Here is a 26097-nt window from a genome sequence, read left to right as displayed (position 1 = left end):
TATGTGTTTGTGTATCTATGTGTATGTACGTGTTTGTATGTGTGTGTGTATGTGTATATGTATGTGTATGTGTATGTGTATGTGTATATGTGTAAACGCTAATGTTGAATTTCACGATTTAAATGCGTAAAGGTGATCACAAACCTAACCCTTAATCATGCCCTTTAAACTTCACCGTTGCCTCATCGTTTATATCGTTCGTCGATGATAATTTCTGCAAAACTATATTATGCACAACTATAATCAAATTGATCGATATTAAAACGGTGGGGGTTTCGTGTGCAGCCTGTGGCTGCTGGTTGTATCATTTTCTGGACATGCGCTTGCACCCTGATGCAGTTGCCGCCATTACCAGTCACCTGGTACTCATTTTGCCGACCTCTGAAGGATGAACAGGCTGAGTCAACCCACCTGGGGTTAATTCAACGGTGCCACATGGGCTCAAATTGAAGACCCCAACGATCTCAAGCCGACCATCTCAACCGTTAACCCAATGCCAGGTTTTTTTTTATCAATAAATGCTATAAACACAAGAAATTCGAATACCAACAAAACAGTTTAGTAACGTATAAAGCTGTGATGTTACAGAAGCAATGTTACAACCTGTTTCTTTATTGTTGCACGGTGCAGATCGCGCGCACTGAGTGGGACATTCGTAACGGAACGCGTGGGCGTCATGACGTCAGAGAGAACGCCCACGCTCATCTCCAAGGCTCTGTGCTCGTGACCGTTTGCCCGGCAGACTCTTTGTGAGTTCTCAGAAGGTTAAATCTGTTGCCGGTGGCAACGGCATGAACGAGACCGGCTCTGCTTTGCGACTGTGTGCTCTGATTCACGGCAACCACCATATACACCTGGGTGGGGATATGGATTCAGGATGGACTGGCGGAGAAGGCTTCGGGTGAGGATGACAAGTTGCTGTCAAGGGTTAGGATCTTATGATCATACGGAGAAGGAAAATAAATAATTTTGTCAAAAGGTCAAAGGTCAGCGTCACATAAAATCATCAATTTCCACCCAATTGTCCTGACATTTAAAGGATTTGCATATTTGGTTACTGAATTGGTTCACCTATCAAAAGCGACAACCCAATTGTTTTTATATCAAAAGGTCAAAGGTCAGCGTCACATAAAATCATCAATTTCCACCCAATTGTCCTGACATTTAAAGGATTTGCATATTTGGTCACTGAATTGGTTCACCTATCAAAAGCGACAACCCAATTGTTTTTATATCAAAAGGTCAAAGGTCAAGGTTGCATAAAATCACCAATTTTCACCCGATTGACCTGAAATCTGAAATTTTAAGAATTTGCCGATCAGGTCATTTCGATTTAGTTCACTAATCGAAAGGTAGGAGTTGATTCGTTTTTGTTTTTTTTTAGATCAAAAGGTCAAAGGTGAATATGGCATAAAATCGTCAATTTACATCCAATTGACTTGAAATTTTAAGGATTTGCAGGTCACATTATTGGTTCACCAATCAAAAGCTAGAAACGGATTTATTTTTTTTTAGATCGAAAGCTCAAAGGTCAAGGCGACATAAAATCATCAATACCCATTTTGTATTTTTTTAAAAACTGTTTTCGTTATTTTGAGCTTATGGAAGAAGAAAACGAAGACGTCTGAATACAAAAGGACGCACACGGTCTTTGCATTTTCAGATGCTTTCTGGTTTCTGTTTGTTACTCGAAGGTGAGGACAAACCAAATGTGGGCCCACGGATACATTCGTCTTTTATTTTTAGATTCCTTCAAATGGACTTGAAATTTGAATAGGATTAACAAATCAGCGAACTGAATTCAACCACCAACTATTTTTGAGGTCAACATAGGCCAAAAGGTCAACACAGGCCAAATTTCTTAAATTGTCAATTTTCATCTGATTCACTTAAAATTTGAAGACGATATGCTTATCTCGTCACTAAATTAAATCACCAACTATTTTTGAGATCAACATAGGCCAAAAGGTCAACATAGGCCTAAGGTCAACGACTATTCTCAAATTTCTAAAATCCTCAATTTTCATCCGATTGACTTGAAATTTGAATAGTATTTTCATATCAGCTTACTGCATTCTACCACCAACTATTTTTGAGGTCAACATAGGTCATACGGTCAACATAGGCAAAAAGGTCAACAACCTTTTCAAATTTCTAAAATCCTCAATTTTCATCCGATTGACTTGAAATTTGAATAGGATTTTCATATCAGCTTACTGCATTCTACCCCCAACTATTTTTGAGGTCAACATAGGTCATAAGGTCAACATAGGCAAAAAGGTCACAACATAGGCCAAAAGGTCAACATAAGCAAAAAGGTCAACAACCTTTTCAAATTTCTAAAATCCTCAATTTTCATCCGATTGACTTGAAATTTGAATAGGATTTTCATATCAGCTTACTGCATTATACCACCAACTATTTTTGAGATCAACATAGGTCACAAGGTCAACATAGGGCAAAGGTCAACCTTTTTCAAATTTCTAAAATCCTAAATTTTCATCCGATTGATTTGAAATTTGAATAGGATTTTCATATCAGCTTACTGAATTGAACCATCAACTATTTTTGAGATCAGCTATGGCCAAAAGGTCAACACAGGCCAAATTTCTGTGTCAATTTTCATCTGATTAACTTAAATTTGAAGCCAATATGCATGTCTGGTTACTGAATTAAACCACCAATTATTTTTGGGGTCAAAAGGATGCTCTACTGAGTGCCATTCTACTTTGTTCTTTTTTTTTTTTTTTTTTTTTTTTTGTATACAAGATCGAGGCTCGTGAAAGAGCGAACATTAATCACACAGAAAGACAAACAGACACATAAAACAAATAACATCGGGAGCGGTAGACAAGATGGGGAGAGAGGGGGAAGGACACAAACACAACATTTGAGAGCAGGGACCGAGAGACATGGAGACATCGAGAGAACTGTGGGAGGGAGAGAGCTTTGGGGGGGAGGCATGGGAAGGGGGGGGGGGGGTGGGAGAGGTACAAAACATATGGACACTGCCAGGACTTCCAGGAAAGAAGTTGGAATTTCAAACAAGGTGGATCTGGGGTGAATTAGTGGGGGTAGAAAAGATCAAGGTTTCGGATGGGGGAAGATAAGAGATGGTGGTGAACAGCTGTTTTAAAGACCTGGAGGGAGGAGTGTGATTGAAGTGAGTGTGGGACTTTGTTCCAGAGGCGGGAGAAAAGAGGATTGAAAGAGTGAAGGTGAGCAGAGAGCCGAGATTTCGGCAGTTTAACCATCAGAGGGTGGCTGGCAGATCTTGTGCGACTTGTAGGAATATTTGGGGGACAGAGCACAGAGAGAGCTGGGGGAGCAAGGCCGGAGAGGAGTCGGTAGAAGACAGAAAGACCACCTACCTGCCTGCGGTGAGTGAGTGAAAGGCCCTCAGAGATAGCTTCATCGCGGGAGATTCCAATGATTCTGAAAGCTTTGGATTCAACAGCGTGAAGCCGAGCCAGGTGTGAGGCAGGAGCACCAGCCCATAGGGGAGAACAGTATTCCATTGAGCTGCGCATGAAAGCCTTGTATGTGGTGAGGAGCTCAGGTGTGCCTAGGAAGGACTTCGCACGACGGAGGATGCCCAGTCGGCGACTGGCTTTGGAGGCTAGCTTGGAAATGTGGTTTTCCCAAGAAAGATCATGGCAGATAGTGAGACCCAAAAGCTTGAGCGACAGAACTTCTTGGAGAGGATTGTTGAGAAAGTAGATGGGAGGGTTGTCCAGTCGATCTTTTCGGAGAGACATAGTTAGAGTGTGAGATTTGTCAGGATTGAAAGACATGTTCCACGTGTTTGACCAGTCTGTGATTTTGTCCAGGTCTTCAGAGAGTGAGGAGGCTGCAGACTGCCGATCTGAGGGAAGAGGAATGGAGCGGCAGAGAGTGGAGTCATCAGCAAAGAGATAGAGAGGATTTTCCAGAGAGTCGGAGAGATCATTGATAAAGACCAGAAAAAGCACAGGGCCCAGAACACTGCCTTGGGGAACTCCAGCCTGAACAGGAAGGAAGATGAGAGAAATCCATTCAGGGCCACACGTTGACTACGACCAGAGAGGAAGTCCGCAAGCCATGCATGGAGATTTCCATGGATACCATAGGAGGAGAGTTTGGTGAGCAGAGCTGGGTGCCAGACCGTATCGAAGGCACGTGATATGTCAAGGGAGACAGCTCTGATTTCCTGTTTGGCATTGAGGACCTCCATCCATTGTTGAGACAGCAGAAGCAGCATGCCCAGAGTAGAGTGACCTGCTCTGAAACCAAATTGATGATCAGAGATCAAGCCATTGGAGAAGAAGATTTCATATCCGAAGCAATGATGGATTCCATGACTTTGCTGATAATTGGGAGCAGGCTGATTGGTCTGTAGTTGCAAGGATCTGTTTTTGCACCTTTTTTGTGTAAAGCGGTAATGTTTGCTGATTTCCAGGATGCTGGCAGATGACCTTGAGCAAAAGATTGGGTGAAAAGAACAGAGAGAGGGTGAGATAGAGTGGCAGAGCAGGATTTTAGGACCCGTGGGCTGATGCCGTCTGGTCCAGTTGCAGAATCAGAGTCGAGGTTTGACAAAAACTCCTCCACCTTGTCAGGAGAGAAGGACACAGAGTCCAGGAGCAGTTGGGTTCGACTGGGAAAGGTGGGAACAGAGAGAGATGGGTTTGGGACTAAGGATTTTGAGGCAAACACAGAGTTGAGGCATTCGGCTTTGTCACGTGCGATGTCAACTGTGTGGCCATTTGAGGTAAGGGAGGGGATGGAGGGGGAACAAACACCAGAAACGGATTTGACCAGACGCCACCAGGATTTGGAGGAAGGAGACAGGTTTGAGAGTTCATTCTTGAGTGAGGAGAGATAGTGCTTCCTGGCACTCCTGAGGGTAGACACACACTTGTTCCGAGCTTGGTGGAAGGAACTGAGATTGCCTTCAGTTGGATTAACCTTCCAAGAGGCAAAGGCAAGTTGTTTCAGGGCAACTGCCTCACCACAAGATTCAGTGTACCATGGACGGGAGGAAGGGTAAGACAACTGAAGGCGAGATGGGATAAATCTGTGCATGAGAGAGATCAGTTTGCTTTGGAAGAATTCCCAGGAAGAATTGATGTCAGAGGCAGTGGAGATGGGAGACCAATCCAGACGATTGATGGCTGCTTGAAGACCGTCCCAGTCGGCCTGAGTGAAATGCCAGACTCTTCGACGCTGAGGAGGCTCTCTGAGAATGGCCAGAGAGATGTCCACTTTGACAAGCACATGATCAGAAGAACCGATTGGAGCAGAAGAAGTGTCGCTTGTAGAAGTGTCGCAGAAGAAGTAAAATCTCTTTTGCCAAGTGTCGCTCTATGAGTGATTTTTCATTTGTGTATTTCTTACTTGCAAAATCGAAGATTTTTCAAGTATATTGGTCGGTTGTGTTTGTGGTTCTGTCTGTCTGTTTGTCTGTCTGTTTGTTTGTCACCGGCCTACAGGTCACAATTTTCAACCGATCTTCACGAAACTTCACCAAATGGTAGAGTTGGTCAAAAGCCAGAAGCCTATTGTTTTGGGGTCAATAGGTCAAAAGGTCAACATAGGCCAAAGGTCACCAACTTTGCTAAATTTCCAAAATCCTCAATTTTCATCCGATTGACTTGAAATTTGAAGAGAACTTGCATATCCGGTCACTGAATTCAACCACCAAGTATTCTTGAGGTCAACATGGGCCAAAAGGTCAACATAGGCCAAATTTCTAAAATCCTCAATTTTCATCCAATTGATTTGAAATTTAAAGAGGACTTGCATATCTGGTCACTGAATTCAACCACCAAGTATATTTGAGGTCAACATTGGCCAAAAGGTCAACATAGGCCAAATTTCTAAAATCCTCAATTTTCATCCAATTGACATGAAATTTGAAGAGGACTTGCATAATTGGTCACTGAATTCAACCACCAAGTATTTTTGAGGTCAACATAGGCCAAAAGGTCAACATAGGCCAAAAGGTCAACATAGGCCAAAAGGTCAACATAGGCCAAATTTCTAAAATCCTCAATTTTCATCCAATTGACTTGAAATTTGAAGAGGACTTGCATATCTGGTCACTGAATTCAACCACCAAGTATATTTGAAGTCAACATAGGCCAAAAGGTCAACATAGGCCACATTTCTAAAATCTTTAATTTTCATCGAATTGACTTGAAATTTGAAGAGGACTTGCATATCTGGTTACTGAATTCAACCACCAAGTATTTTTGAGGTCACCATAGGCCATATTCCTAAAATCCTCAATTTTCATAGAATTGACTTGAAAATTGAACAGCATTTGCACATTGAGTCACTAAATAGGGAAACAAACTATATTTGGAGGTCAAAAGGGCAAAGGTCAACTCAAGGTCAACCTTCCAAAATTATCATTTTTCATCTGAAAAATCGTCAATTTTCTTCCTATTGATCCGAGCTTTTATCAAGATTGTCAATTTTAATCTTGATGAAATGGACAATTTGCTGTATCAATGGAATTTTTTTTCTTGGGGAGGGGGGGGGGGGGGTCATATTTTGCAAGTATCATGCTCCGCATGACGTCTTCTTGTTTGTTTGTCTGTCTGTCTATTTGTCCGCACAGAATAAATATGATTTTCTCTGCAACCGTTGGTCTGATTAACAGGAAATTTTCACCATAAGTGCACCTCCGCCTGTATAATTTTGTCCTGATAATAATGACGTCATAGGTCACGTGGTACCGGCGCCATCTTAGAAAACCCGAAAACAATTGCAACTCTATGTCTCCGAAAGCGCTGAACAGAAAAAAAAGATACATGGCTCATTGTAAAGAACTCTCCATGTGGAATGACATTTGTTAATGATGATGTCATAGCTGCCTGCATTATGACGTCATAATTCGACAAGTACAAAACTTCATCCGATCAAGATTAAATTTCTTGAGCATCATCGAGGGATAAATTGGCGGCGAAAATAAGATAATGATGACGTCATCAGTCACGTGGTTCTGCCGCCATATTTGTTTAAACACAGAAGCCTTAAAAATCAATAAAAACACGTCCTGGTGAGGGTCTGCAATCTCTGATTGCTCTTTCTTGTTACCCCCACCACCGAAGGTGGATGGAGGTTATGTTTTCACCCCTGTCTGTCTGTCTGTTTGTGAACTAAGTATCTCCAAAAGTTGTGGATGGATTCGGACGAAATTTGGCAGAGAGGTAGTGACAATGACGTTGGTAACAAGGACGAAATTATTCGATTTTGGTGAAGATCCGGATTCGGATCCGGCTACTAGAATTTTTAAAGTGATTCTTCACCATTGGGAGACAGGGCCAGAAACGATACATCGAAGGATATCTCAAAAAGTTGTGGACGGATTTGGACGAAACTTGGTGGACAGTTTGGGTGTCTGACAAGGACGATTCTATTTGATTTTAGTGAAGATCTGAATATGGATTCGGACATGAGAATTATTTAATTTTTTAAGTGATTCTTCACCATTGAGTGAGAGGGCTAAAACTAGTCCAGCGGATTAGCAAACCGATTGTTCATTTTTTGATAAAAGCATCAAAATTGGCACAGACATAGATAATTACATAGTAAATAATTTCAGATATGGAGGCACTTGAAATTGTACCTATATTGGCCAGAGAGGCCATTTTCCAATATGGCCGCCATGCTGCATTAGCGATATAGATAATGCCTACTAGATGTCTTTGTTTGTGTCTAATAGCCACTTTAGAGCTGCCAATTGCTCATGATCTTATGCCAGAATATTAACCAGGTGCTGGCCTGAATATTTATGGGCGCCATTTTTCAAAATGGCCGCCATGTTCACAAAATGGGATCATATCTGAGCATATTGCTTTAAAACAGTTCAGCTTATGTAAAAATTGACGTACTGCTAGGTATATTCGTTTCTTGGACATACTCCTCCACACCAGCAGAGAGCTGTGCATTTAAGTGCAGCCTTTTTGCACTTGAAGCGGTTACGGCATCCTTTCTTGCAGCCACAGGAGATCAACTCATAGCAGGTCTTGGATGCTTCAGGAAGTGTCGTCCAATTTGGTTGATAAAGGCCATCATCAGTCTTTATCCAACCCCAGCTACATAGAGAAGGAAGTGCAGGCTGTGGAAGCAGTGCCTGGCCCCAGATATGGCCACCCTGGAAAACAGCCCTCTTAACATGTTGTTCTGGAGCAGCCTGTGTTGGCGGAATTCGCTTAATAGAGTTATTCTTTGCAAACAGCTTCTTCCTAGCCTTGTTAACATCAGTGCAAGTACTTGTTCGATCAAAGAGGAGTATGATGAACCTCTCAATGACACTCATGCTTTGTTCCGAGATCCCACTGGGAGGACGTGCCAGGCGAAAAAGTGCATCAGTGAGCTCCGGCAGTGAGTTCCAAGTAGCCCATGCAGTTTTCTTTGCATGTCCAACAAAGGCTGACACCGTATCACACACCCTGTTAGGCCATGAAACATTGGAAGCGCACGCGATTTCTCTGGACCCAGACAAGCTGCAATTTTGTGGGTTGGTATGTAGCGAAAACTCTTTCCTGTTCCAAAAGCTAGCCACAGTTCATCTTTATCTGGTAGTGTATGAGCTACCATCACAGCCAACACCACAACAGCGGTGTCAACAGTACGTACTAGTATCTGGTGATGTCCGTGCTTTGCAGCATGTGCTACATGCAGCAACATTCGACTGTCTGCCTCTTCATGGTTGCATGGTGCAAGTGAGTCAATGTCCTGTTGTGGTGGCACACAGAGTACCCGGTCCCCATCTGTGACTACCAGCTCCTTGTTTTCAGTATCGAATGAATGGATGAGTACTTTTGACAGGAAACTGAACAGTTCTGTCTTATTGATCTCCACACGCAAGAAGTCCTGCCAGTTTTGTGGTATGGGTGCAGACTCAACAACACGTCTGCGAACCCCCTTTCCACGTTTTGCCCTGGCTGTTGCTTTTAGAGAATCAATTACATAGCTGTCCCAGACCAGATCTAGACGTGATGCATGTTGATGCTGTCCTAAGATGTATGGGATGACACCTGACTGGCATATTCAAGAAATGTCTTTGCAGTTCCTGGCTTCAGCATTTGAATGATGGCTGCTCCATCTAATACTATATTGGTGACACTAGGAGCTTCTGATTGCGCATTGGAAAGGCCTTCCAGACACGTCAACAAGTCACTCTTGGTGCCTAGGTGAAGTCTCCCTGCCTCAGGGAGTGCTGGTGGGCATCCTTGGTTCTCGTGTCGAAAGAATTCATCAAGATTAGACTGATGGAGTAGTGTTTTTCTGGGTTCCCCTGTGCTTGACACAGTTATATTTCAGAAGCTTGGCAATAGCCAGTGTTGCTGGTGTCGAAGACACCAGGCTTTGGTCCTTGATGCTGGGGCCCTCCAGCACCATGCTTACTAAGGCAAGCAAAAGTTTTGGCACAGAGTTCTCCTGACACCTTTCATCAAATGACCCATTGAAAGGCACCGAGTCTTCGAACATGTGTTGACGTACAATGTGTCCAGCACGTGCAAGGTGAACAGCGTCACTATCAATGTCCCCATCACAGGCTTTGCCTAATGCAGCACCGATATCTTCATCAAATACCAGCACAACATCTCTCCCCTTACTCTGAGCACGCAGGTCTGGGAACTGGGCCAAGAGTCTTTGCTTCAGTCGTGTGGTATTTACTCTTTTGTCGTGTGCATCTCCCAACTGTTCCATTCTTGACATGTAGAGATGTGCCAGATCAGCAAGCTTAAAGACTGGTGCAGTTCCTGATTCCAGGCGAGTTTCTTCAATGTACATCACAAGTTCACCAAAGGCGATTCCGGAAATTACACGTTCGCTATCTGTCCCTTGCTGTGCATCTGTCTTGACCTTTCTTGCGCGATTGTATAGGGCCAGCAAAGACTTTGTATGGCATTTGGCTTCCAATGCCACCATGTCACCCATATTGAGCCTGGCCAATAGCTCAGTATCCTCAACAACTGCTGCACTTGCCCGTACTTTGTGGTCAATCTGAAATGTTGAAGCCTCATGAAGGCCATCATTACCAGCCAAATGTCCACAGAAGAAGCATGAAGGCTCGCTTGCAATTGTTTCTGTGCTAGCAGGCCACGATCTAGTCCGTTTGCATGGAGTATCACTGTTGGAACCCATCTGTGGATCGGTCCCATCGGCCGATGGGTCTGACCCGTTTGGCGACCCATCTGTGGATGCACGAGAAATGACAATGCAGACCCATCGGCCGATGGGTCTGCGCCATCTGCGGATGTGTTGTTCACCTTGAAGGAATGTGTATGCATCAATGGTGGATGAGTTAACCTAACCCTAACCCTAACCCTAACCCTAACCCTAACCTAACCCTAACCCTAACAACCCTAACCCTAACCCTAACCCTAACCCTAACCCTAATTGAAGATTGAATAAAAAAAGATTGAATAATAATGATTGAAGAGCACCATTCTGTCAACACATTCCTTCAAGGTGAACAACACATCCGCAGATCGCGCAGACCCATCGGCCGATGGGTCTGCATTGTCATTTCTCGTGCATCCACAGATGGGTCGCCAAATGGGTCAGACCCATCGGCCGATGGGACCGATCCACAGATGGGTTCCAACATCACCACCTCCACTCGACGTAGCTGCTACACTTGGCATCGTTCTTTTCTCTGCTCTTCGCAGCATTGTACTGTTGTAGCGGAGCATGCATGTGTCATCGATGCCACCTAGCCTCGTTGGCGACCATAGCAGCTTCATACCATAACCACCATCTATTCTGTCCAACTGCAATGTTCTTGGTAACTGTCTTAGTTCATTGAATTTGACAAGGTTATCAGCAAGTGACTTGTACCCTCTTCCAATGTCTGACCGTTTCGACAGTGCCGGGCATCGAAGCGACTCCATTGTTTGCTCCTGGCATATAACACAAAGTTCCCAGTTTGTATGAGCTGGCTGTTGATATGCAGGCGATGTACATGTGTCCACAAGTTTGAACCGTTTTGACATGATTAATTAAGTGTCTTAGTCGCTATTATGTGCTATCGGGTCACCTATTACTGCAACCGCCACCTCTGTATCACAGTATCCACCATCCACCACCATACTCTGCAAAGACATGTAACACATTATTAGGTTGATTGTGGTCGCTATTAAATTCATTTGTAATCTGATTGAAGTCGCAATGAAATTTTCAATAAATCGCCACCATTTTCGTAAAATGGTGGCCATTTTGAAAAATGGCGGCCATATATATTTTATGTATATGGTTTGATATTCTGGTGCAATAGTATGACCAACTTACACGTTTAAAACGACTTTTGGAATCATAAAGTGACATCTAGAGCGGCATATCTATATTGTGAATGCCATATGGTCACCATTTTGGAAAATGGCTGCCCTGCCCGACAGAGGTAAAATTTCAAGTGCCTCCATATCGGAAATTCTTTAATATATAATATTGTATGATTGTGCCAATTTTGGTGCTTTTATCAGAAAATGAACAATTGGTTTGATATGTTGAGCTAATCCGCTGGACTAAACTAACATATAGCAGGATATCTCAAAACGTTATGGCCGCATTTGGACGAACCTTGGTGGACAGGTTGGGTGTGTGTGACAAGGAAGAATCAATTCAATTTTGGTGAAGATCCGGATCCTGATCCGGCTAGTAGAATTTTTAAAGTGATTCTTCACCATTGGGAGAGAGGTCGGGACCAAAAACGATAATATCTCAAAAAGTTATGGACGGATGATTTTGATTAAATGTGATTCTGTATTGTGATTTTCTGGTCTACTCTCGGATACAAAACGTAAAGTGTTCACCTGGCAGAGGTATGCTCTCTACTGAGTGCCGTTCTAGTTTTTTCGGTGCTGCACCTCATTTTAATTAAATAATAAAATGTTTATGTGAGAAGCAATCGAGCTTCATTTTACAGGGAATGCCAGATTATTCCATCACAACCGAGCCCATAAACCGACTTTAGGGTTGAAAACAGCTATTTTCTTTGAGTCAGTACTTGAAAATAAGCCGAATGAGAAGTTCTGGTTATCGCCTGAGGGTGTGTTTGATCCGACACTAAATTGAAAGTTAAATAAGTTATTTCATTTATTATATCGTTTATTTCTTTTATTGTAAATACATTTTCTGTCCCTGTTGAATCCAAATGCCATGAAAGACCCTGAACCCGTGTGTCATGTAGATCAACCCAAATTTCTCAATATGGTAAATGTTATGATGTTTATACAGTCGTTATAATTGCCCTCATTCTGTATACCGTTATGTTTAAGTAGGAAATGTATAGGAATTCATTTCCTTCTCTTCCTCCCATGAAGGGTGTGGGGGGGGGGGGGGGTGAGGAGGGGGGCAGGAGGGAGGGATTTCTTTATAGAAGGGTCTTGGCTCATGGAGGAGCTGAACAACAATGGGCAGCATGTTCGCAAACTACCAAGGGGACAACTATTCGGGATGCCTCTTCGCGGTGGTTTTAGCCCCCAACGCAAGACAGGGAAGAAGAGAGGAATCTTCCCCATTCTTCCCTGCTGCCCGGATTTGTCAGGTTAGAGTGCCGATCCCGGAGTATAATGGGGGTCAGAGGGCCCATGGGCCGGCCCTTTCCCTCCTTTTTGTATCCTTAGTCGAGGTTCGTACAAGAGCTAACACAAAGAACATATAATAAAGGGTGCGGGAGACAAGCGGGGGTGACAGAGAAAAGCACAACAACAGCAGAGAACAGGGACATCAGGAGATCTGTGGAAGGGAGAGGGCTGGGGAGGGATACACAGGATAAACAACATGGACACTACAGGTGTGTGTGTGTGCGCGTATATGTATGTATGTGTGTGTGTGTCTGTGTGTTTAAGATTATTTCCCGTAAGCTACAGAAAAACATTGATCCTCCAATTTCAAGATCAAGGTGTCTGGGAATTATTTTTTTCTTCCAAAAAAGTTCATCAAATGCCCTCATGTGGTCTGCGTTCACCCCATGTGGCATTTTTTCATTTTCAAATATCTCGCCGTCGATTGCACTCTAAGGTATAATAATTTATTTAATTGCATTAAGGAGGTACGTAGCGCCACATCGCAGAAGACGCACCAGCCATGAGATGCAGGATTGTCCGAGAAAATCGCAAGATGGCAGCACCTCTGCACTCGCAAAGCTTAAGGCTGGAAAATGATCCACACAAACGACGTGGGCGCCAAGGAATGCTGCCTCGAATCTGGGAGGAACACAAGACACTTCAGACACAGTAGAATCATGCACTGTGGATTCTTCCTCTCTCTCCTAGCCAGCTACTCTTTCCTCTTCCCATTCCTCCGCTTCCCGACTACCTTACACCTGGGCATTATATTTCGTTTGATGAGGAAACAGTGGGTGAGAGTGGTATTAGTGAAACGTGCTGAGTTGCTGAATGTGGGGGAGGGCCAAGGAAGGATTGGTGGGGGAAGGAGGAAGGATGAACAGCGGAGAGAGGATGGGGTGTGTGAGCGGTTGTCTTCTTCCCACGAAAAGATTCTGTTTTTAGATCCTCCAACACTGTAAAAACTGAAGGAGTAAATTACTGTTGTGGTAATTTGTGGAGCTTTCACAGATGTCCACAGAGGGTAAATTATTCAGTTCACAAGACTTGTTTATGTTTATATAAGGACTCAATTTGATGATGGATTAGCGCAGGGATTATCATTTTACTAATATTTTTGAAGATGAGACATCTCGGGGTTAACATTGCTTGGTAAAGTTAGGGTTAGCCCCTCAATAAATGTATTAGAGTAAGCGTGAGGAGATGTAGTTGTGATATTCGATATGGGTTGGTATATGTATTAATAGATACAGTGCATTCAGAAAGTATTCAGACCCATTCACTTTTTTCACATTTTGTTATGTTGCAGCCTTATGCTGAAATCGTTTAAATTCATTTTTTCCCTCATCAATCTACACTCAATACTCCATAATGACAAAGAGAAAACAGGATTTTAGAAAGTTTTGCAAATTCATTAAAAAGAAAAAACTGAAATATCACATTGACATAAGTATTCAGACCGTCAACTCAGTACTTAGTTGAAGCACCTTTGGCAGCGATTACATCCTCGAGTCTTCTTGGGTATGACGTGACAAGCTTTGCACACCTGGATTTGGGGATTTTCTGCCATTCTTCTCTGCAGATCCTCTCAAGCTCTGTCAGGTTGGATGGGGACCGTTGGTGGACAGCCATTTTCAGGTCTCTCCAGAGATGTTCGATTGGGTTCAAGTCAGGGCTCTGGCTGGGCCACTCAAGGACCTTCACAGAGTTGTCACTAAGCCTCTCCTGCGTTGTCTTGGCTGTGTGCTTATGGTCATTGTCCTGTTGGAAGGTGAACCTTCGGCCCAGTCTGAGGTCCTGAGCACTCTGTTTCAGATTTTCATTGAGTAGATCTCTGTACTTTGCTTCGTTCATTGCTCCCTCAACCCTGACCAGTCCCCCAGTACCTGCTGCTGAAAATCACCCCCACAGCATGATGCTGCCACCACCATGCCGTTGGGATGGCATTGGGCAGGTGATGAGCGGTGCCTGGTTTCCTCCAGACATGACGCTTAGAATTGAGGCCAAACAGTTAAATCTTGGTTTCATCAGACCACAGAATCTTGTTTCTCACAGTCTGAGAGTCCTTTAGGTGCTTTTTTGCAAACTCCAATCGGGCTTTCATGTGTCTTTCACTGAGGAGAGGCTTCTGTCTGGCCACTCTGCCATAAATCCCAGATCGGTGGAGTGTTGCAGTGATGGTTGTCCTTCTGGAAGTTTCTCCCATCTCCACACAGGATATCTGGCGCTCAGCCAGAGCGACCATCGGGTTCTTGGTCACCTCTATTACCAAGGCACTTCTCCCCCGATTGCTCAGTTTGGCCGGGCGGCCAGCTCTAGGAAGAGTCCTGGGCCGGTATTCATAAAGCTACTTAAGTCAAAGTAGGTCCACTAAGCACCATCTTAACTTAAGCGGACAGAACATCTTGTCCCTTCCATGATCCGCCATCTTGCTCACGTGATCTTGCTTTGGTCTGGCGCGACCGATAAATTATTTTCACCTGGTGATTAAAATCAATATATATATATTGTCGCGCGACTCCCGGTTAACACCAGAAGCCGCGGAAGACCGGAACGGCTTTAATTGAGGCGATAACCAAACATGGATTGTGCTATAATAAGTGCGGGAGGAAGAAGGAAAATGGAGACTGGGGCAAAAGTTTACCTTCAGCGCACCGACGTAGCTCCGGTCCTGCAAGGAAATTAATTCAAGCGAGCACAGGTTTAACAGGGGATGTAAAATAATACAAGGGTTTATTAAAGAAAAAGGCAAGGACAGGAAAAGCACGCGCCGGTAATGAATATCCTAATCGGGACGTCTCCACACGACAGATCTCAAACACAGACGAGGGAAAGGAATACCAAAAGAAATGTCTCGTCATGCAATTGTGAACGCGCAACTCGGTCGTATCTGTCCGTCGTCTTCAATCTCTGTTGCCCACACGTGGCTCCTTTCGTCAAGTGGCATGCCTCGCTCCAAGCTCCAAAGCACCGAGCACCAAGCACCAAGCACCGAGCACCACAAGGCCGACCCTCGCACACGGTCGACAAGCCAACTCAAACCGTGAACTGCGAGCCGAGCTGGTCAACTGCTCGCAACTGCCAGGGCCGGGATCTCTGTCCGAACCGCTTGCGAACTGCTCTGGCTGGGAAAACCTCCGCGCTCCTCAACTCGGGCAACTCTCTCACTCACTGCCAAGTCTCTCTCCGTCCTTCCAACTCGCTTATTTTTCCAGACCAACTCGACCAACTCTCGTGCTCTCCCTCTCAAACCAACTCAACTCTCTCGAACCAACTCCTCGAACCAACTCTCCCCAGCACTCACAATGGCGTTCGGCGCTCGCTAATATCTCCTGGCCGGTGACGTCAGCCTTGGCGCACTGGCAACCAATCAGTCCCTTCCACCGAACCTCCCAGCTTCGCTCAGGCCCACGCCCACCGCGCCTCCCAACCTCGCTCCCTACTCCGTGGTCATAGCGCGTCCTGTTCGAGGTGGATAGGCCCGCCAGAGGTGGAGGTGGTGGCGGCCATTATCGGCGGTGTCCCGTCCTGGTTTGCTTTTGCCGGTTCTTTTCCAGAGTCTCGTCAGGGAAGGGAATTACTTATTTAGTGTTGCGCTAAGGATCTGTCGGAATGTCTATGTTGGTCTGCAGTGCCAACAGGGACAAGGTTTGGCTAACCAGGTGAGACACACAGGGGCGCTACTCGTTAATCCCTTACTCTACTTAACACACGAACCTCCTGGTATGTTCACAAGTATACTCCTTACCTGACAAAATGCCTACACATGAACTTATTACAAGGTCAGATTCCTTACCGCAACAGACGAAGCACGTTACCTATTCAGATCTATCTGCTCTACATATAACTACCCCACCAGACATAACAATATATAAATGAATTCATTTATTCATTTATTGTTCATTGTTCACTTTTTCATAAAAGCATCTTGCTCACGTGATCTTGCTTTGGTCTGGCGCAACCGATAAATTATTTTCACCTGTTGATTAAAATTATTTTCACCTGGTGATTAAAATCAATAAATTACAATACACTACTGTACAGAGCGGATTTTGAATTTGAAACCGCTCATCATTTATGCCAGCTACACCGACTTCTTTTTTCCACCAGCTACACTGGCTTCAGTTTTTCCGCCAGCTACACCGACTTCATTTAAGCCAGGTACACCCATTTCAGTACGTACCTGCCAGTCGGACCTACGTACCTGGTCCAGTCGACTGGAAGTCAAGACGATATAGCCTACAGTAGGTAAGTCCTGCATTCTATTCCAATTTATCCATTCAATAAAATTAATTTGAATTTTAATTCTAAGCCCAAGATCAAACAACCTAGCCGAGCTAGGCCTCGGCCTACAGATGTTTGTGAGGGCTGCGTACTCGATCGACTGACTATTGTCATCGAAGCTCTCAGTCTACGCAATGCGTATTCATATTCGAGAGCTTCGTAAGCGAACCTCTATGCCAATTGCATGTATATGTAAATCCATTCAAATTTTCATTTCAAATTTCACCAATTTCTTTTTCAAATTTCCCAAAAAAAAAAATTCAAATTTTTCCCCATTCCCTTGGGAACAAAATTTCATGTTGTCATTTGAAATGTCCCTTCCATGATCCGCCATCTTGGCCCTTCCATGATCCGCCATCTTGCTCACGTAATCTTGCTTTGGTCTGGCGCGACCGATAAATTATTTTCACCTGGTGATTAAAATCAAAAAATATACATATTGTTACGGACACGACTTATGAAGATGTTATGATGGGCCGAGCGGAATGGCCGCCGTGTTCGCACAAGTTACCCGATTCCACTCGAACGTTGGCCAAATCGCGCTATGCTAAATCAATTAAGGAAAGGACACAACGGCTGGGATTAATGACACGACACCAGGGGTACAGTTCTCAAGACCTCCGGAGGAGGTTATAATATTTGTATGCGGAACGTTTAGATTACAAGGACAAGAGGTACAGCATAGGAAGGTGGGCACTTAATCACGGTCTTATAGTAGCCCCGACAGACCACAGATAAACAGGACAAGACTGACTCACACAGGGATTGATGGCAAGGAAGGGCAGGTAGTCGATGGACAGCACAAGGTGCACCTTGGCTCAGGGACAGGATCCACACGGTCCGGTCCAGATATCCGGGGAGGTATCGTCGCGCTGGAGGTGGCGTCTGGTTCTCTTCAAGCTGGGGGCGCATCTGACGTCACCTCCGGTAAGTGGCTGCGTATATCCAGCGGGGAGTGACACGCCCTCGGCTCGCTAGCTCCGCCCCAGATGGAATCGGTCCGCCGCTTCTTATTTGGTGCGGGGGGGTTACCGGGGCTCCGCCCTTGATGAGGAGCTGACAGGCAGCCCCTTCGTGGTAACCCCGTCGGAGCACATGGGCAATGGTGGCTAACCAAGCCGGAGTGAGGACGCGCACTCCCCGCGCCGCTGCCGCGCCGCCCCCGCTGTTGTTGTAGTTGTTGTTGTAGTTCCATGAGATGATGGGAGGATGCGGAAATGAGGTTGTGGGGAGGTTTTGGGAGGTCCTAAACTCACTACTGGTGCCATACAATCACATTCTGGTGCAACGAAGAGTCAGAATTAATGGAAACGAGTCCTTAACTGACATAGACTAAGAATAACTAGCAAGATGTCCTATAGTTGTCTACGTGAGATGCGGTGGACCTGGGCACGACATTTAAGGGGGGAAATAGGGGAAGGTCGGCTCTACTGAGTGTTGTTTACAGACAATGGGACTAGGGAATGGGGGATTGGGGATAGTTGGGGAGTATTGGGGAAATAGGGGAATATTTACAAGCGGATATGGATGGAGGCCAAATCCCATATCCGCAACATTGCACCCTTCTCTACCCTCGGGGCTTCCCGACCCGATAAATTTTTACCTACTTTAGTGTGGCACTCAGATGTAGTTCCCTCTACTATTAACTCTACCCTGAGTGCGACAGTTTTACAGATGTTCACAAATGAGTAAATATGTCCCCCTGCGACGTTGCACCCTTCTCCTCACAGAAACACACCCACAGGATAACCGAATCGCGGAAAGAATCCTCAAACTAAACATACAGCCGTTAGGGAGCATTATTTTCACAAGACTACGCTGATATTTACACTACGATCCAGGACCTGTTTTTGGAGGAACACATGCAGATGTTATGCATAGAGAGAGCACGCATGCCAGCATCGATACACCAACCCACGAGTGCTCTGTGGCCTTACGGCCTTTAATAATGTGCAGAGCACCCCTTCCAAGCACCAAAAGCACCACCCCATAACACAGTCAGCACCATCCGGTGCACCAATAAAGTGCTCAACAATCACCGGTGGTGTCGCAGCCGGCCGATGTTCTGCCACTGGTCTTGCCTTCGTGTGGTGCACTTGGCCTTCTGGCTTCTTTAAAAAATAAAGAAAGGCACCAACCGCGTCCATTTATTTATTGTGGCCGTCAGGGGGCCAACTATTAGTGGTTCACCTGTCTGGCATAGGTGCCACGTTGACCCATAGGTCCTTCAACGGGTGGTGCTTGCCCGCAAAAGACTGCGGTCCATGGTGGGCGGCCACAAACATTGCGGTCCATATGGTGTATCGATCCCGGCAGCAAGCAGCGAAAGTGCAGGCCCACAACTGCGGAGCCAGCACCTCTCTCTCTTCTCTCTCTGCCCCAAAGCCAGATCCTCGGAGGTGGGAGACAAAAGAAGAAGACAAGTGAGTAAGGTGGTAAGGGCGCAAAAGTGCACGCAATATAAAGTGATGCACACTGGGGGCACATGGGAACCAGGTGAGACAGGTACGTTCCTACCGTACGCCCCCCCCCCCCCACCAGGTAACCTACATTGCCCCTCCCTTACCCCTTACTGTATCCACAAAACACAACACTACCCATAAACATCTACTTTACAAATCAACAACGTCCCTACTGTCTTCCCCGTTCCTCCCATAAACCAAATTCGTCTTCTCTCCCTCCTAACCAATCAAATTTGCCATTTCCAACTCTCATCAAAATCTGCCATCTCCAACTCAACATCTAAATCTGCCATCACCAATTCATCATCAGTCCCTCCTAAGGAGGGAGAGATGGAATCACCCCGATGTCTCATCCACGTCGTGATGCGTCTCACAAATCCAACAGCAATTCTCCCTTCCTGCAACACAACAAAGAAACACAGGTGTGGAGTCATCATTATCACCTCAGGTAAGTGGCTGCGTATGGTGCGACAGGTTCATCAATCCTAACTATTTCCTAAATGACTTTAACAACTTTACATTACCCGGGGTCTTCCTCCTGCCAAACCATTGGCCCACTTACACTATGGGTTCTAAAAACCAATTCCCATTGACCAAACTGTGGTGCCCCTCAATTTGGGGTCTCACTCCCCCGATTCATCTCCCGATGCCCTCGCACAATTTCTGGGCTGTGGCGTGTAGCTCTCCCAGCAGGTCTACCCACCTGCACACCTCCACCACTGTAGTTGCCACCCGAGCTTACCTGCTCCTCACCCTAACCTATCTAACTGGGGAAAGCCCCTCCTGGCTCTGTCACCCCTTGGTGCCCTCTGGCACTGGGCTACCCGGGTCCGTCCTTTGGATCCTCGGGCCCCATCCACAACTCTACCGGCTCCCAGAGCCCACCTGCGGCCTCACCTGGCCGACATCCTCACAGTGGTGGAGTGCCCATTTAACTACACACACTAACAGGCCACACGCCCAGCCATTTCCACAACACTAATGCACCCATCCACAATACCATTCTGCATCCGCACCACAAATGCCAATATCCAACCACAATTTACCTATACCCTCTACCTAACACTTACACTACCCGCCCCGGGTACTCGTGAAAGGGGTCCACTCTTCCCCCATTCACACCTTCGCACCATGCACACCACTCCGTACCACCTACTCCATGTATTCCACACACCTGTACTTGCACACCTGTGCTCTCACACCTGGTGCCACCTGCACCCTTCTCTCCCCAAGCGCATTCGCGCTGATCCACACACTCACTACTCATACACTGCTCCACACACCTGTCCAGTTCTCACACACACGGCATCATCTCTTCTAACTACTCCCCTCTGAAACTTGCGCTTCCCAGTCGTCCCTTTAACCTATTGCGCTCCCACGTCATTATCATCCACACTAAACTACCTGCGTCCCCACTACAGGTATCAGTCACTAGCTAAACCTTAACGTTACCTAATGTCATCTTCGCTAGATCCCTACACATGATATATCCTAACCCACCCGGGCTAGTTTTCACTGCCATCAACCCCATAAACTATAGCGCATTTGCCCCCACATGGGAAGGGTGGCAGGGATGCCACCCTTACCCACCGGGCCCATCGCTCACTACTAATTTTGCACATCAAATTTCAACAAATCAAAAATTTGCCACTCACTACCCATCATCTGCCAATCTTTACTGCCAATCCTTTGCCAATCATCAAATTTTGTTTTTCTCTAATTTTGGGTCCAAAACACTAACCTCATCACCCAGTCTACTCACTAATGCCTCTCGGTGCGCCAATTCCTGTCCAAAGCCCGGCTTCGTAAAGCCGAGCAATGAACGCGGGTCGTTTTGTGCCAGCGGCTGGATGCGTCCCGCATTCGGGGCAGGGACGGAGGCTCACCCGGGCCGAGATCCCACGCACCACCTCGGCACGGAGCCATCCCATGGCCCGATCTCGACCTGCCGGAATGCCCCAACAAAAAGTGGTCACCATGACGACCCTTCCTATCGGCCTGCCCGCTCCGCCTAGTGGAGCTCGGACGCGGCCGTTCAAAGCGAGGCCCGGCACGCACCGAGGGCCCGCTTCGGCTCAAAGTCGACCTAACCTCTAACCCGGTTACCGTCGATGCTTCACCTGGATGCTTACAAGCATACGCTACCCCTTTCTTGCTCATACCTCCAGCTGTCTCCATGCTCCTCGTACCTTTCCTTACACACCCAGGTACTCTCATTCCACTCACAGACTTGGTCACACACCTGACCACCGAACACCTTGGCACACATTCGTCGCTCACACACCTCACCAACACACCTCTTCGCGCCCCCTCCTCGGTCACCTCCTCTGTGACAATCACAGGTGTGCTCTCACTCGCACACCCAACCACGTGCCTCACTACCAATTCCAGCGTGCATTCCCACTCACGCTCTACCATTCCAGGTGTGCTTCCTTTCTCACCTGTCACCACCAACTCACGCTCCGTGTCACTCGTACTACTCTCACCTCCATTCTTGACAGCGCACTCACCCTTCATGCACCCGTCCGTTACACACCTTTCTCGCGCACACTCTCCCCTTACACCCTCTGTAACACTCACCACAGGTGTACACTCTTCCTTACCTTTGACAGCGCACTCTTTCCCCATGCACCTGTCCGTCACACACCTTTCTCGCGCACACTCTTGCGCACACTCTCCCGTCACACCCTCTGTAACACTTACCACACCGCGCTTCCATGTGCTCCCTCGCACACGCGCTACGACCGACTCACTCTCGCCAGCACCCTCACTCCTTGGCACGCACTTTTTCCTCACACACCCCAGAGTCGGACTTTCTCACACACCTCCTTTTTCGCACACCAGACCTGTCGCACACTTCACCAACGGCCTCTCACGAACACCCGGGTCTATCTCGACCCCCAAGCTTCTTAAATCACCTGGCGCATCATACGCACGACCATATTGGTCACCACTTACACCGGGTCCTCTTTCTCTTCGCTTCTCCTCCATCACCTGCGAATCCCTCATCCGGTTAATGAGCACATCATCACGATCCGAACACAGACTTTGGACCAATTCTTTTACCTCCTCTTTTATCTCTTTCTTATCCTCTCTCCGTCGCTTCTTAATTTCGCTCACCCCTTCTTCCACTTCTTCTAATTTCTGCTTCACCTCCTTCATCTCCTCGTGCGCCCCTTTAAGTTCTTCCTCTAACTCCACTTTATTTCTTTCGATGTGCTCCCGCACCTCCCGCTCTTTAACCTCCATCACCTCTACCACCTTGTCCATTTTCCTCGTCAGGTCCTCATGTACCGTCTGACACTCTTTTTTAATTACCCCTACGTCCTTTTTCATCTCCTTCTGTGTTGATTTTAAACCCTCTATTACCGCTGTGTTCTTCTTTACCTGGTCCCCCAACTCCTTTTGTCCCACTGTCAGTTGTTCTACTCCTAGCGTCAACTCCTCTATACCACCTTGCAATTTTACAGTCCCCTTTCTCACCTCCTTCTCCATGCGCTCCTTACAGTGCCTCACCTCCTCGCGCACTCCTCCGACCTCCTCACTCACACCTCTTCTGATCTCCTCTCCCATCATTTGCATCTCCTGCCCAGATGCCACCCTCATCTGCTCCATTTCCTCCCTGTGAGCATCCAATTTAGTTTCTACCCCCATTCTAACCCCCTCTATCTGCTGCCCCATTTGTTTAACTTCCCTTTCCGCTTGGTCCCTCATGTCCCTCAATTTGCCTTCCATACTGTTTTCTAACCCCTCTAACCCCTTTTTCATTCCCTCTATCTGATTATCCTGGGCAGCCATTCTATTTTCTACCCCCGTTAACCCCTCCTGTATTTCCCCTAATCTATTATCTAATTTCCCAAATTTCTTGTCTAATCCCTTAAAATTATTGTCTAACCCCTCACCGGTACCCCTCACTTCGTCCCTCATTACCCCTAATTGCTCACTCTGAGCCCTCATTTCCTCCCTCATTTTCTCGCTATTCTGGGCCATAAGGGCCTTCATTTGTATGAAAAAAAGGTCCAAATCTACCAGCGGCGCTACCACGGTCGCGGGCGTGGGCGCCGTGGCCATGTGCGAGGCGCCATTTTGCGCGCCCGCAACCTCGTGCACGACGACGCCATTTTGTGCGTCTGCGACCCTCACTGCTTCGCTCTCCTCATGTCCCTCAATTTGGTCCTGGATCGACCCTGCCTCACTCTCCTCTACCGGAACCCAGCCGTCTTGGTCTGCCATAGCGCGACTTTCAAAATTCGGGTTTTTATTTTCGTAAAACAAAATCAAATTTCGCCGTTATAATTTCGAGCGCGTGAAACGCGCTCCGGGACCTATCCCACTTCCCGACACCAATTGTTATGGACACGACTTATGAAGATGTTATGATGGGCCGAGCGGAATGGCCGCCGTGTTCGCACAAGTTACCCGATTCCACTCGAACGTTGGCCAAATCGCGCTATGCTAAATCAATTAAGGAAAGGACACAACGGCTGGGATTAATGACACGACACCAGGGGTACAGTTCTCAAGACCTCCGGAGGAGGTTATAATATTAGTATGCGGAACGTTTAGATTACAAGGACAAGAGGTACAGCATAGGAAGGTGGGCACTTAATCACGGTCTTATAGTAGCCCCGACAGACCACAGATAAACAGGACAAGACTGACTCACACAGGGATTGATGGCAAGGAAGGGCAGGTAGTCGATGGACAGCACAAGGTGCACCTTGGCTCAGGGACAGGATCCACACGGTCCGGTCCAGATATCCGGGGAGGTATCGTCGCGCTGGAGGTGGCGTCTGGTTCTCTTCAAGCTGGGGGCGCATCTGACGTCACCTCCGCTAAGTGGCTGCGTATATCCAGCGGGGAGTGACACGCCCTCGGCTCGCTAGCTCCGCCCCAGATGGAATCGGTCCGCCGCTTCTTATTGGGTGCGGGGGGGTTACCGGGGCTCCGCCCTTGACGAGGAGCTGACAGGCAGCCCCTTCGTGGTAACCCCGTCGGAGCACATGGGCAATGGCGGCTAACCAAGCCGGAGTGAGGACGCGCACTCCCCGCGCCGCTGCCGCGCCGCCCCCGCTGTTGTTGTAGTTGTTGTTGTAGTTCCATGAGATGATGGGAGGATGCGGAGATGAGGTTGTGGGGAGGTTTTGGGAGGTCCTAAACTCACTACTGGTGCCATACAATCACATTCTGGTGCAACGAAGAGTCAGAATTAATGGAAACGAGTCCTTAACTGACATAGACTAAGAATAACTAGCAAGATGTCCTATAGTTGTCTACGTGAGATGCGGTGGACCTGGGCACGACATTTAAGGGGGGAAATTGGGGAAGGTCGGCTCTACTGAGTGTTGTTTACAGACAATGGGACTAGGGAATGGGGGATTGGGGATAGTTGGGGAGTATTGGGGAAATAGGGGAATATTTACAAGCGGATATGGATGGAGGCCAAATCCCATATCCGCAACAATATAAATGAATTCATTTATTCATTTATTATTCATCGTTCGCTTTTTACTCCCGCCAGGGAGTAATGCATTCGATCGTGTCTGTGTGTGTGTGTGTGTGTGTGTGTGTACAAGATATCTGGAAAAGTTTTGAACGGATTTGGATGAAAGTTGGTGGGATGATTGCACGTGGGATAAGGAAGAAATGTTTAGTTTTTGGTGAAGCTCGGGATATTATTCCGGATCCAGGAATTTTTTGAAGGATTGTTTGCCATTGGAAGATAGGGCTCATTTTTTTAAACATTATCTTCTATATATTCTATATTTAACATTGTGATATGAAAATAGTTTTCATATTTGTTGTAAATGTAGTTTAAACTCGTGGTTATGCGTTAGAGCGGTGTATTTTGTCAGCAGCGTCGTCATCAAGGTTCTTTTTTTTTCTAATAAAGACATATTCTGTCATTTTAAAACCACCAAAGTCTGTATTCGGTTTCCCCGTTTCATAAAATGTCTCGTTTGACACGTATAATGCTTTAAAAGGTTTATTTTTATTTATATTTTTTTACCTCAGAAGAGATATCAACATTACCTCAGCGAATGTCAATCGCGGTGTCAGTATTTTTTTATTTTTTTTTGTATACAAGATCGAGGCTCGTGAAAGAGCGAACATTAATCACACAGAAAGACAAACCGACACATAAAACATATAACATCGGGAGCGGTAGACAAGATGGGGAGAGAGGGGGATGGACACAAACACAACATTTCAGAGCAGGGACCGAGAGACATGGAGACATTGAGAGATCTGTGGGAGGGAGAGGGCTTTGGGGGGGAGGCATGGGAAGGGGGGGGGGGGTGGGAGTGGTATAAAACATATGGACACTGCCAGGACTTTCAGGAAAGAAGTTGGAATTTCAAACAAGGTGGATCTGGGGTGAATTAGTGGGGGTAGAAAAGATCAAGGTTTAGGATGGGGGAAGATAAGAGATGGTGGTGAACAGCTGTTTTAAAGACCTGGAGGGAGGAGTGGGATTGAAGGGAGTGAGGGAGTTTGTTCCAGAGGTGGGAGAAAAGTGGAATGAAAGAGTGAAGGTGAGCAGAGAGCCGAGATTTCGGCAGTTTAACCATCAGAAGGTTGCTGGCAGATCTTGTGCGACCTGTAGGAATATTTGGGGGACAAAGCACAGAGAGAGCTGGGGGAGCAAGGCCGGAGAGGAGTCGGTAGAAGACAGAAAGACCACCTACCTGCCTGCGGTGAGTGAGTGAAAGGCCCTCAGAGTTAGCTTCATCGCGGGAGATTCCAATGATTCTGAAAGCTTTGGTTTCAACAGCGTGAAGCCG

Source organism: Myxine glutinosa, chromosome 2 (assembly GCF_964187855.1).
Source record: "Myxine glutinosa chromosome 2, kmMyxGlut1.1, whole genome shotgun sequence".
Lineage (NCBI taxonomy): Eukaryota > Metazoa > Chordata > Myxini > Myxiniformes > Myxinidae > Myxine > Myxine glutinosa.
Note: the sequence above shows the minus strand (reverse complement) of the source record.